Source organism: Ailuropoda melanoleuca, chromosome 4, assembly GCF_002007445.2.
Source record: "Ailuropoda melanoleuca isolate Jingjing chromosome 4, ASM200744v2, whole genome shotgun sequence".
Taxonomy (NCBI): domain Eukaryota; kingdom Metazoa; phylum Chordata; class Mammalia; order Carnivora; family Ursidae; genus Ailuropoda; species Ailuropoda melanoleuca.
This window is the reverse complement of record NC_048221.1, coordinates 80,611,948-80,624,508: the sequence shown is the minus strand read 5'-3', so window position 1 is coordinate 80,624,508 and position 12,561 is coordinate 80,611,948.

Genomic DNA, 12,561 nt, shown 5'->3' with positions numbered 1-12,561 from the left:
GCTCTATGCTGGGATACAGCAGGGAACAAAATACACAAAGTCCCTGTTGTAGTCATTGAAATAAATTTACAGCTAAAACTGGGAAAAAAGTATGTCTTGACAAACGAACAATAACAAAAACAACAACAACAAAAACCCCAACATTATAAACTTAATGATATTACAATATTCACAGATTATTGAGCTTCTGAAGTAAATACTGCTAATTATGCTTTATTCCACCACTTTAAAAATTAGCAGCAGGTAATGTCATTTATAAGACAGCCGTTCTAAGTAGAAGAGAACAAGTGAGAAGCACACCTCCTCACTCCACTCATCTCTCTTGTGAATAGTTAGGCCTGTGTGTAAATTAAAAAGACTGAGAAACCCAATTGCGAAGTCTAACCATTAGATAAAATTGCTTGAAATTTGAGGATATTTACTTGGATTGATCATAAAGATTTCAGTGTGGCAAAAACACTGTTACGAATGAGATTGGTCGTGGTTTGGGGAAGGTTGACTTTTCCCATTTTCCTTCATTCTCCATGGAGCTGTGTGCCAGAATCAGAGAGTATCCATTCTCGTTTACTCTCTTATCTGAACCCCAACCGTAACTCTGTTTTCCCATTCAGTTTTAATCTTGTATAAATTAGGTTTAAAATCTAGCCTTCCTGGAAAGATCACTGTAGAAAGAAGACAGGTTTTTTCCATCTTAAGTACAACCTCAAAAGTGACAGCCTGGAAAATCTCTGCAGGCAAATGTGATGTCACTAAAGAAATCACACACTTACCCGTAGAGATTCTACAGTCTGACATCTTCAAGCATCAAACCATTCATCAACTGTGCTTTTCCAGATGCAGACCCTTGACTTGAAATAAATCTGTACTGGCCACATAACCAAACTATAGATAACTTACTGAACTTTGGCTTCTTCTAAACTAAGGGGGCGTATATGTCTCATGATGGTTGAATCCCATTGAATTAATTTATAAGATAAGAAGGTTAAATGGCTTAAAGCTGTTAAGAGCAAAGTGTGACCCGCCCCAGAATCACAGCATCAGCATCACCTGGGAGCTTATTAGAAATGCACATTTTCATGCCCAGCCCAGGCCTCCTGAGTCAGAAACTTTGAGAATGAGCCCCAGTCATAACGTGTTTTAACAAGCCTTCCAGGTGATTCTGATTCATACTCAAGTTTGAGAACCACTGGCTTACAGAAAACAAAAGATTATTTCTGGGAGACCTCAGAGATCTTCTGATGTTATGTAATATATGAAAAAATCGGACAAAAGAATATGTATTCACAAAAATATTATTGTCTAGGATGCATTTCTTTTCTAAAGTAATTATCTTAATAACAAGTGTAAGTATTAATAATGGAATGGAACATCTTCCTTTAACTCTTACTTTGCCAATGGAATTGTAGAGCTCTGCAATTTTCCTTAGAAATAAAGAGTTAAGAAATCTTATTTAGGAGGAGAAAACGTTTTCATGTTTGGGAGGATTAAAAGGGTACTGACATCATTCAAGTCATGAGCCATAATTCTTATTAGATTTTATTGCTACATTCTTCACACAGCTTTGGAAAGTTATTCCTAAGAGCACAAAATATGCACTTAGACTGCACACGGAGAAGGAAAATGCTCTCACAATGAAATTATTTTAGCCTTACCCAATAATATCTGAAAGACTCAAGACTTGTTCTCTATGTAATCTATCTTTTCAAAATAAGAGATGAGTTTATATGAATTTGTCTTTTTCAATATCATCAGTAATTTCCCCTCTTAACAGTTAAGTTTGGCTTTAAAAGATCTAATTTCTGCATACTAAAAAAATTATTTTCCTTTCCTCTCTGATACTATAAAAATTGCATGGCTGAAGGGTAAAAAAAAATTAAAAATTATAATAGAAATTGGCCTTTAATGACAATGAATAAAATATACAAATTGGTGCTTATGTATTAGAATATAGTATCTGAAATGTTGGTGTGCCTGTTAATCAGTAACTTCTGGTAGCGTGTTAAAAATTCATCTTCAGTTTCATTCATAATGAATTCATTTTTATTATTTCTGGATCACACCAATTTCCCATGATGTGATGGAAAAAATTGTAACATTCAAAAATTGAATTAGATCACACACAAAATGACAACTTACTCAGATTATAATAATAAGGTTTGGCTTATTTGTTGACAAGTGAGAGCCCAGCTATGTCCAGAATCTGCAAAGAGAGTGCTGGAGAACAGCAAGATGTTTCAGACTTCAAACACCCTGAAAGAAGTACATTTCCTTAGAAGAGGATAAAAAGGTTCTCTAAATACCAGGTTTCTTTGCTCCTATTAGAATTAAATCAATTCAGTATTGATGGAATTGCTGATCAGGTACTCCAACTGGCAGTCTGAAATGTCTTTGATAATAAAAAGTATTAACAAATATAAGCAATTTGATACACAAAATATTTCAAAACATGGGATTAATTGGAGGAAACAATAAAAAGCGATGCTAGGAATTGAGCACCCTCCTAGGCAGTAGGAAAGCTAAAACTGTCTGATAGCAACAACGTAAAACACTCAATACGCATTATCTAACTCAGTCCTCACACAAACTTGAAGAGGAAGGTATTATTAACAGTCCCATTTTGTGAGCAAAGAAATTGAAGCTGAGAAAGACATAAATGGAATGAAAAGAACCTACACAACTATACATCTGAGACAAAGTAATATGGAGAACAAACAGGGAACTATAGGTCAGCAAACCTGGATTTGGAATATTTGACTCCCTATCTGTGCCTCTCTGCATCTAAATTTCCTCATCTTTCAAACAATGTATCCTCTTTTTCTGTTTACTTCCCATGGCTGGGAAACACTTCTCAATGATAAAGAACTGGAAAGATGTAGGACATTATTATCATGCTTGAGGTGAACTGGGCAAGCTTTGGGGATGGCCTGGTCCCTTGTTATTTGCCCCACCATAAACTACATCCAGAGCTGGGGAAACTGCAAGAGAAAGGATGTTGCTGGGAATACTAATTTGCCCCCATCATCAGCCTCTCCAAAACTCTGGCCTTCTGTCTTTGATCACTTTCCCTCCCAGGCCCAGCCATATTCCTTTGTCCCATTCTGGTGACTTCAAGGGCACTCATCTTTAAAGCAAACAGCCTCTCTTGAAGGGCTGTGCCAGACAAATTCACATGGTCTTTCTTCTTTTGACAGTGGAGTAAATCTCCTCTGTTTTGCTTTGAAGGAATGTCAGGATTTTCAATAAACGTATAATTGAAATATACTAGTGCCCAAAAGCCTATTCAGAAGTGGAGCTTGGCTACAACGTACCACCTCTTCAGCAACCTGAAATTCCTAACAGATCCAATCCTAACAGATCCAATCCTTATAAGCTCTATCATTCATAGAATCGTAATATTTTAGATCCAGAAAGGAAAAGAGTGGCTACTGATTCCAACTCTATTATTCATTGAGCTCTGATTGTATGCTGGGCATTTCACATGCACCGTCCCATTTAATCTTTATAACAACCTCGTATGAAATCAAATTATGAATATGCCATTTTGCAAATGAGAAAACTGAAGTTCTTAGAGGTTGAATAAGGGCCTGGAACCAGATCTGTTTGACTCCAAAGCCCATCATCTTAACTGCCCAATTTTAAGGCCTAGAGGTTCAGTGGCTCCAGGTCACACAACTGGTTAGTGATAAGCCTGAAACTAGACTTCAGTTTTCTTTGCACCATGCGACCCTTGTTACTACTTGAACAGTCTATCTTTTTAGAAAAGTGTCCTAAAGAATTATTCAATCTGTCATATAAGCCTATTGGCTGACTTGAAATCAAAGCTGCTAATTTATAATCCGCCAGCTAGAGTGGGCACCAAAGAAGAAAGTTTCATGTGAATTCTCCATCTATTTATACTTTAACCCCAATGGCTAAGTGCTAAATCCATGCCTTTCCATTCCTGAGGACATGACAAATAATCAAATTCACTCATCATTATGAAACAGATGCCTTTCCTAATTTCTGCTGGCAACCTAAAAAACAAGGCAAAGCCAATTATTAATACAGATGGTCCCTGATTTACAGTGGTTCAACTTAACAATTTTTCAACATTAGAGTGCTGTGAAATTGGTCCACATTCAGTAAAAAACGTACTTTGAATTTTGATCTTTTCCCAGATTAAGGATACATGATATAATACTCTCTCGTATTCAGTGGCATAGGATAAATGAGGATAAACAATGGAAATACTTACAACCATTCTGTATCCACTCCACCATTCTGTTTTTCACTTCAGTACAGTATTCAACAGATTACAGGATATATTCAACACTTCATTATAAAATAGGCTTTGTGTTAGATGCCTTTGCCCTATTGTAGGTTAATGTAAATGTTCTGAGCACATTTAAAGTAGGCTAGGTTGAGCTACAATTTTCTGTAAGTTATGTATATTAAATGTATTTTTGACTTACAGCATTTTCAACTTACAGTGAGTTCATTGGGATGTAACCCCATTATAAATCAAGAAAGATCTATTTGTAGCACAGCAGGGATCATCTTGGGGTTTTGTAAGACCAGGCTTGAATTTGCACTCATAAACAGGTAAATGTTACCAATTCATTACTCATCATCAAATTTCCATGTCACTTGTCAACCCTGTCTTCTGTAAATTTTCAGCTGAAGGGGCCATTAAGGATATTACAACATGTAAAAAAATAGATAATGTTTCCGTTTGACAAATGCCTTTTAATTTTCTGTCTTAGTGGTCACCCACTGTGGTAGCTGCCATAGATAATTTCCTTCATACCACAGATGATTACCTACCAAAATACAAGCAGCACAAAATGATATCTGACCTAATAAAAAGTGTGGTTAATTACTATGCCATGTTGTAACATTAATTCTTTGAAGCAAAAGAAAGTACAAAGAGACCTCTCCTGAGTGGTTTTAACTTGGGTTTGTTTTTCCTTCCTATACATGCTCCTGACCATCTTGCCTCTTATTTTTTTTCCTTCCTGCTGTCCTCTTCCTCATCTCTGCAAAACTCAGAGCTGTGTTTGATTGTGGGACAGGATGGAGGTGAAGGACAAAATCATTTCAACTGGTGTGGAAGACACATCACCACTAATTCATAAATTATTCTTTCCCCTGAGGCTCCACCCCAGAGCTTCAGAAGAACTAAAAGGCATACTCCTTTGCACAGGTGATTGCTTTAAGGAAACCAGGGATCACCATGTAGTTTATGAAAAAGGTAACTTACCACCATTATCATTATTGACAAATATTTGCTGAGCACAGCATGTGCTTGGAACAGTGCCAAATGCTGTATGTTTTTGAAGGCTCTAGGCAAAGAAGATGGGGTATTCCTTTTTCTAGTGGGGACTCCTCTCTGAAGCTTAATTTTCAATGCCCCAGTGGTTTGGGAGGATTCACAAAAGTATCCCTTATTTCAGAATTTAATTATACTTTATTCAGATTTTAATATCTCACTCTTATGGGATTTTATGGATTTTAAGTGTTTTCCCCAACTTGTTTTTAGAACAAGCTCTCTTTTCTCACTTTATATATAAAACATCCTAACTGTCCCCATTTCTCTTTAAATATCTATGTTAGAAGGACACATTCATTTAAGAAACTAAGCATGTGAAAACTCTGAGTCGTAAATATTTATAAAGATGGTAATGTTCTCTTTCTTGACCTGGGTGGTGGTTACATGGGTGTGTTCACTTCGTGATCATTCATCAAGCTGTACACTTAAGATTTGTACATTTTTCTATAAGTATTTACCTCCACAAAATAACTTAGAAATACGTATTTACGAAGAGTCCTGACATCCCCTCCCCAAACACATGCAAGCTCACAATCAGAATAACTGATTTCACATGAGAGTATTTATCTTTCCTCTCCTAGAGCCCTCATTTCTTGCCTCGGGGACTTTAGCTTTCAACCTCAATCCAAGAAATTGTTTGTAGGGCCTCTCTCTCATCAGATATGCTCCCTTTACGCTTTTTTTTTCCTCAAGGAATTTCTTCTGTTGACCGGACCCCTGTCTTCCCTAATAGGTCCCTACATTTTCTTAATATCTCAAAAACAGTGCAAAAACTCTTTCCTTCATCTTTTCCTCACAGTACACTCTTCGGCCACACTTGCCACAATGCTTTAGATGTCCTTCCATAGGTGCTGGCTCGATGGCTTTCTCAGTTTCCTCTTCAAGATGGGCTCATAGGATTAAGAATTACTATGCCTCCTACTCTCTTCCTCTCTCTCTCTTTTTCATTATACCTCTGGTGCTTGCATTTCCAGAAAATGAATCCCATGTTTCTTTGCAACTCCACTGAAAAGTACTGCTATTGGACATTCTCCCATTTTCAATTTAGTTTCTATAAGAACCTTCCTAGATTCTATAAGAATCCTTCCTAGGATTGCTGGCAAAATCAAATGAAATAATCCACATAAAATACTTAGTTACATATACTAAGTAAAACAGGCACATGATAATCACTCATTAAATAGCAGCTTTTGTTATTGTTAGTATGATTAGCTAAGACTGTTTTTGTTCGTTATGACAGTAGGGTCAACTCAAATTCTTAGCTTGTGAAAACTGTTGTAATGTTGAAGGAATAACAAAGTAGCAGCTACCATTTTGTTAAGTGTTCTATATCAGGCATTCTTAGGCACCTGACACAAATTGTCTTATTTAAGCCTCTAATAATAGTACGAAACAGATTTGGGATCCCATTTTAAAATGAGAAAACTGAGCTTTTTTTTTTTTTTTTAAGATTTTATTTATTTATTTGATAGAGAGAGACAGCCAGTGAGAGAGGAAACACAAGCAGGGGGAGTGGGAGAGGAAGAAGCAGGCTCCCAGCGGAGGAGCCTGATGTGGGGCTCGATTCCAGATCTCCGGGATCACGCCCTGAGCTAAAGGCAGATGCTTAACGACTGCGCTACCCAGGTGCCCTGAGAAAACTGAGTTTTGTAGGGGTTACACCATTTGTCGTGGTCACTTGCCAATTAAATTGACCATGGAGATGCATTTGCTTCTGAAATAACCACCTTCTTGCAGGATGTGTGTCCTGCCAGATTGTAGCATGGCACTCAACCGCTCAATAAGCAGCCACTGGGTCCCAGTAACAGAAGAATTCTCAAACCCAGCCCCTGCCTCTAAGGAGCAGATAATGGGTAAGTCAACCCTGTTACCACCTTGCCCAGCATTTTGTCTTTGAGACCTAAAGCTTTGCAGTCTTCAAGGACCTAATCATCTCATACTCATTGTGTCTATTGCCTTTAGCATCTCCCCCATGGTCCCAAACCAAGTATCACCTTAGAAAACTGTAACAAACTTAGGAACTAAAGTTTCTTCTCTGTTTCAAGAATCTCCACAGGTCTGGAATTCTAGACACTCTCTCTTAAAAATTTCCAGAATAAACGCCCCTCCTTCTTTTACTACAAAAGAAGGTAGGTTTAAGCTGATTTCAGCCACTAAGACTACAAGCCTGTTGAGTCATAATCAATGCCTCATGTCACCGAAGCTAGTTCTTGCTGTCTTTGGCCTCCAGAAAGAGGACCTTCAAGATTTTTTTTTCTTTTTTTAAGAAGTGGAAGGTGACATACACCAAGTCTTTAGAGTTACACCCAATTATACACAGGCAGCCCTTAATGAATGTTCTAATAGCATCAATTTATTTATTTCTCTCCAGTTACTCATGTCAACATCATTACCCAACCTGCTAATGGCTTTCCTTGAAGAGGTTACTTATTCCTCTGCTTTGCTTCAGTTATGAAAGATACACTATGTCTCTTAAACTAGGGCTGGCTTCTATCTAAGGCTTTCTAGAAGCTTAAACTAGAGAAGTATAAAAAGCCTTTTTTTTTTTTATGGGAACCATTCTTTATATCAATTACACTTCTGCTCTGTCATTACTTGTGACTACCTATTCAAGAATGTCTCCACCATTCAGAATGTGGAAAACATGCCAATGGGAAGCTCAGCTCAATGGAAGTTCTGGCTTTGGCTTTGGGCTGGACACCCACTTATGCACAGTATGACTCAGACTCCCTTCTCGTAACGCCTTATCTCTAGACACCATTCTCCATGAATCCTTTTCTCTATTCGTAATCACTTCTAATCCTCATGTTCCTCTGCCTGACCTTCTCTTCCCACAAAAATCCAGAAAGAATGCACTTAATAAACAAACAAATCCATTGACAAAGATAGATGTATTCAGGGCAGCTTTACCAAAATTCAGCTTCAAACTGGTATTTAACAAAATTCCAGCCAAAATGCTCATTTGTAACTGCGGCCAACTATTTTATTGAAACCAATTCGAAGCCAAACATTTTTTGAATGCCTACAAAGCTACAAAAATAATAAATAATGTTTGACTATCTTTCAAGCCTTGGGGAATTCAGAGTCCCAATCCCATAAAGAACAAGAAGGCAAGGTAAAAAGGAAGCAGACCTGAAAAAGGCCATTGCCTGGAGAGTGACTTTCATCCAGAAATCAGAGAGAGGAAGTTTGTTTGGGGAAACTTCAGGTGGTCCCCACAACTACTAGGAAATGGGGATATAGAATAGAGTTGAATGGGTTCTTATAAGTCCTCTCGTCCATCAGCACCATTTCAGTTGTTTTTTATGGATTTTCTTGTCTTTGTTTGGAGTTCATTTCCAAAACAGGGTTTGCAAAAGATACTCAAATGCAAAATTAGTACACTCCAGCACCAATGTGAGTTTGAGGACCCAAAGACCTGAGATGTTTCAGAATTCCACCTTGAAGACTAAGGGAGGACTAGATACCTCTTGACGTACACCCTAGAACACCCTGGTATGTCAATGATAAATCACTAAAGAGCAACGTACAGAAGTTGATTTGAAAAACTTCTAGGAAGGAAGAAAATAACAAAGCAGATAATATAAGCATAAAAATGAAAGTGGAATTTGGGTACCTTTTCTAAAATCTAGAGGTTGGAAATTTGGGGGGAAAAAAAAGTAATTGTGTTAACCAAAGCACATCATAGTAAAAATAAAACCAGAATTTATTGAGTATCTATGTATCAGATTTTGGCTAAGTAGACTTTTTCACAATAGTATCCCATTTAGTCATTAATAATCTCACCCACAAGTATCGACAATGCAGAAACTTGAATCTCCAAGAAATTAATTTATTCACCTTAAAGCACCCAGCTAGTAAGCAACATAAAGCATACAGCTAGTAAGTGACAGTAACAAGAATCAGACCCTAGTCTACCTTGCTCCAAAGCTCATGTGCTTCCCAACAACTTATGCTATGTTCCACAGTCAAACTTTCAGTAGGAGGAATAATCCTTCCAAGTTTTCAGAAGGTATCTAAATAACTTCCAACTTTGTGTAAATAACATGATCCTCAGAGAAATATTAAAATTGCCATTATCTGAACAGATTCAATGACCTGACAAATTTCTCTTGTATCTCAATACAAATATATAGAGTAAGACCTAAGAATTTACAGAATTAAGATCACAAATGCATACATTGCAATGCCCCCTAAGATGCCTGTAGAAATACTTTACTATGGATTTAGAGGCTCCCTTCCTTTGGTAATATCCCTAATATCTTTGAATGGGATGAATAGTGTTAGAAATAGCTTATTTCTCGATACTTTGCTACTATTTTTTCCATTTATCAGACTATCTAGCCACATTAGCATAGTTCTGTTACCAGAACCGCTTTATATCGTTTCCCTCCTTTTTCCTTTTAAGTGCCCATCACAACAACCCAGTAAGGTGGGCAAGGCAGCAAAGTATGTGTCTATGCTTTCCCTTCAGAGCCTTCCCCACTGTGGTTGTGGGCATGACATACCCTGTCTTGGATTCACTGGAACTACTCATTTTCCTCATCAATGTACAGTATTTCCATTTATGATCTTTTTCTAACGTTTTCCAGTAGAGGGAAGAAGAACTACATCTTTATTCTTGCTGTCTCTTTACAGTCACTTTTCAGTGGTAAACCTTCTAAGGAGAAAGGAAAATCAAATCTAAGGTTAAGAGAAGAAAAAAAAGTGAACCAGCATGCATGTTGCTTTGGGGTTGGATCTGATTTATCCTAAACCCTAGAGAAAAAAAGACATGAGAAATGATAGGCCCTCGTTTTCTGCTTAGAATAAAATCTTGTATTTCTTTTTGATCCTGAGCAATGTGACTCCAGAAAATAGACTTAGAACTATATTTTAAATGTTAAATTTCAGTGAGCAGACATTTTTACTTTTCAAAAGGTAGCCTTCTACTTAGGAGTTCATATGAAAAGCAACATTATATCCCTTGTTCCTTCTTAATTGTTTTGTAACTTCATATCTACCGGAGTTTTTTCCATGAAAAGCCATCTTTCTAACTTAGCAAATTATCACTATCCTAATTCTGTCAAGTCTCAGTTATTTAGGGACAAGTTATGAGCTGGAATCTATAATTCTTTGGTTCAACAAACATTTAGCTCAACAAATGTTTATTGTGTACCTTTTAAGCACCAGATGCCATACTGAGAATTGTATGGCTGAGACTATAAAGATGAATAAGGGTGGTCCTTACATTTAGTAGTTCATAGTCTAACGAGGGAGCCAGGGTGTAAGCAAGAAAACACCATGGTGCATAACAGGTGTCAAAATAGAGAGGGTGCAAGTTGAACAGGATCACAGAGAAAGGAGGGAGGAGAAAATAGTGTCTGACGTTGCTGTTAGATTCAACGTGTGTGTCAGTCACACAGGTGTGCATGTGTGCATATGTGTGTGGGGGAGTATGTGCAAAGGCACAATACAGCTCATTGGATTCTTGGAACTTCAAGCAGTTTGTTACAGCTGGACTCCACAATGTAGGGGAAGAAATGATTAGTATGCCATGAAAGTAGAGAGAAAGGCAGGACAAACTGGCACCAAAGTGAGAATCCCAGCCCCAAACCAGACTTAGAGAATCAAAATCTGGACATGGATCTTGGGGATCTGTGTTTGTAACAAGGGCCTCTGATGCTTCTTATGCTCCCTGAAGCTGGCAACCCCTGCAGCAGATGATGGAGTACCTCTGCAGTCCCTCCCTCCCTCCTTTCTTGATCATTATCCCTATGAGTGATCAGCTCCACTCAATGAATTGAAAGGGCTAAGGTTCGTGGCCCAATCCGATTTAGCTGAATAAAGCAGCATGGGTAAAGGAAAGGACACAGAAACTACCATCTAAAAAAGGTGAAGACCTGGACCCCCATTGTCACACCTGCCCCTTTGGTGAGTATACGGTCATTACTTTTTTCACTTACATAATTGATGGGGTTTTTTTTGTGGGTTTGTTTTGTTTTGTTTTGGTGTATGTGTGTGTTTGTTTTGTTTTGTTTTTGTTTGTTTGTTTTTTTACCTGAGGAACTATTTTAGGGTGTTGGTTTTGGCATTCCCAAATTCTTAAGAAAGCTTGGTTATAAATGGGTTTTTGAGTGATTGGTTTTATATCCACCTATGTGTTTCTTACTATGTAAGGATTAAATAGAAGAAATCCTTTCTAAATGCAAAGATTAGGATATTTACATACCAAAGATGTGTGAAAATAAGGTTTCCATTCACCAGGAAAAATAGCTTGATAATGTCTCATCAAGAAAAAAGCAAGGAGACACAAGTCTTCAGCTGATGGGTTCAGTGAATAGCACCATGCTTTTACCCAAGGCACCCATGTGCCTCTGCTCACATGATTCTCTTCTTCTTGCAGGTCTAACCTGGATGGCTGTGAGTTGGCTTAATCTCAGCTGGCAACTGTGAGATGTTCATACACTCCCCCACAGTGGTCTCTGGGATTATGCTAAACAGAGCAATTTCCTTGCCCTCATGGATCAAAAGACTTGTAGGCAACCAAAATTACAGTACCAAATTTCTGTTTCATGAAAAAGAAAAAGTAAAACTGCTATGGTTACCATTTCATGTTCAACCTTTTTTAATCTTACTAAAGTCTTTCTGAAGTCCTGCTATACCAGAAAGGCAACAAGCCTTGGGAATTAATTTGCCTTTATTGGATTCACGTTCCATTTATAGCACTCCTTCAAGGCTATACAGGTTCAAGTGTTAGAAGATGAACCTAAAATGTTTTCCTTCTGAAAGCTCCTCCCACTCTTTTTGTGGGTGCTACTCTGTCAAATTCCAAGCAGTCCAAGAGAGGATGATCTGCCAGGCCCTACTCAAACTTCAACTGCCCAGATTATCACATAGAGTGGCTCTTCCTCATTCCTTCCGTGAACATTTCACTTTCAACCATTCTAATTGATAACTGAAATATAGAATCCACTGTGGCTCTGGCCTCAAAGACTTTTTTGAGCTATACCTAACTCCAATTCTTGGTGACCCTGGAAATGGGCAGAAGACCGTATTCTGGAAAAAGATTTCAAACAAATGTAATTCCTCAGGATAAAAAAATGGAGGCCAGTTCTCTTTCTCATTCACCCAGCAGCACAGAACAAACTAGACAGAGCGAATTTATAATTAATGTAAGATTAATTTTAACAGCAGAAATTATTAAAGATGCTATTTCAAAGGTCTTGGCTGACGCGTAGGAACTATTCCTTGGGTATCTTCAGGAAGAGAAG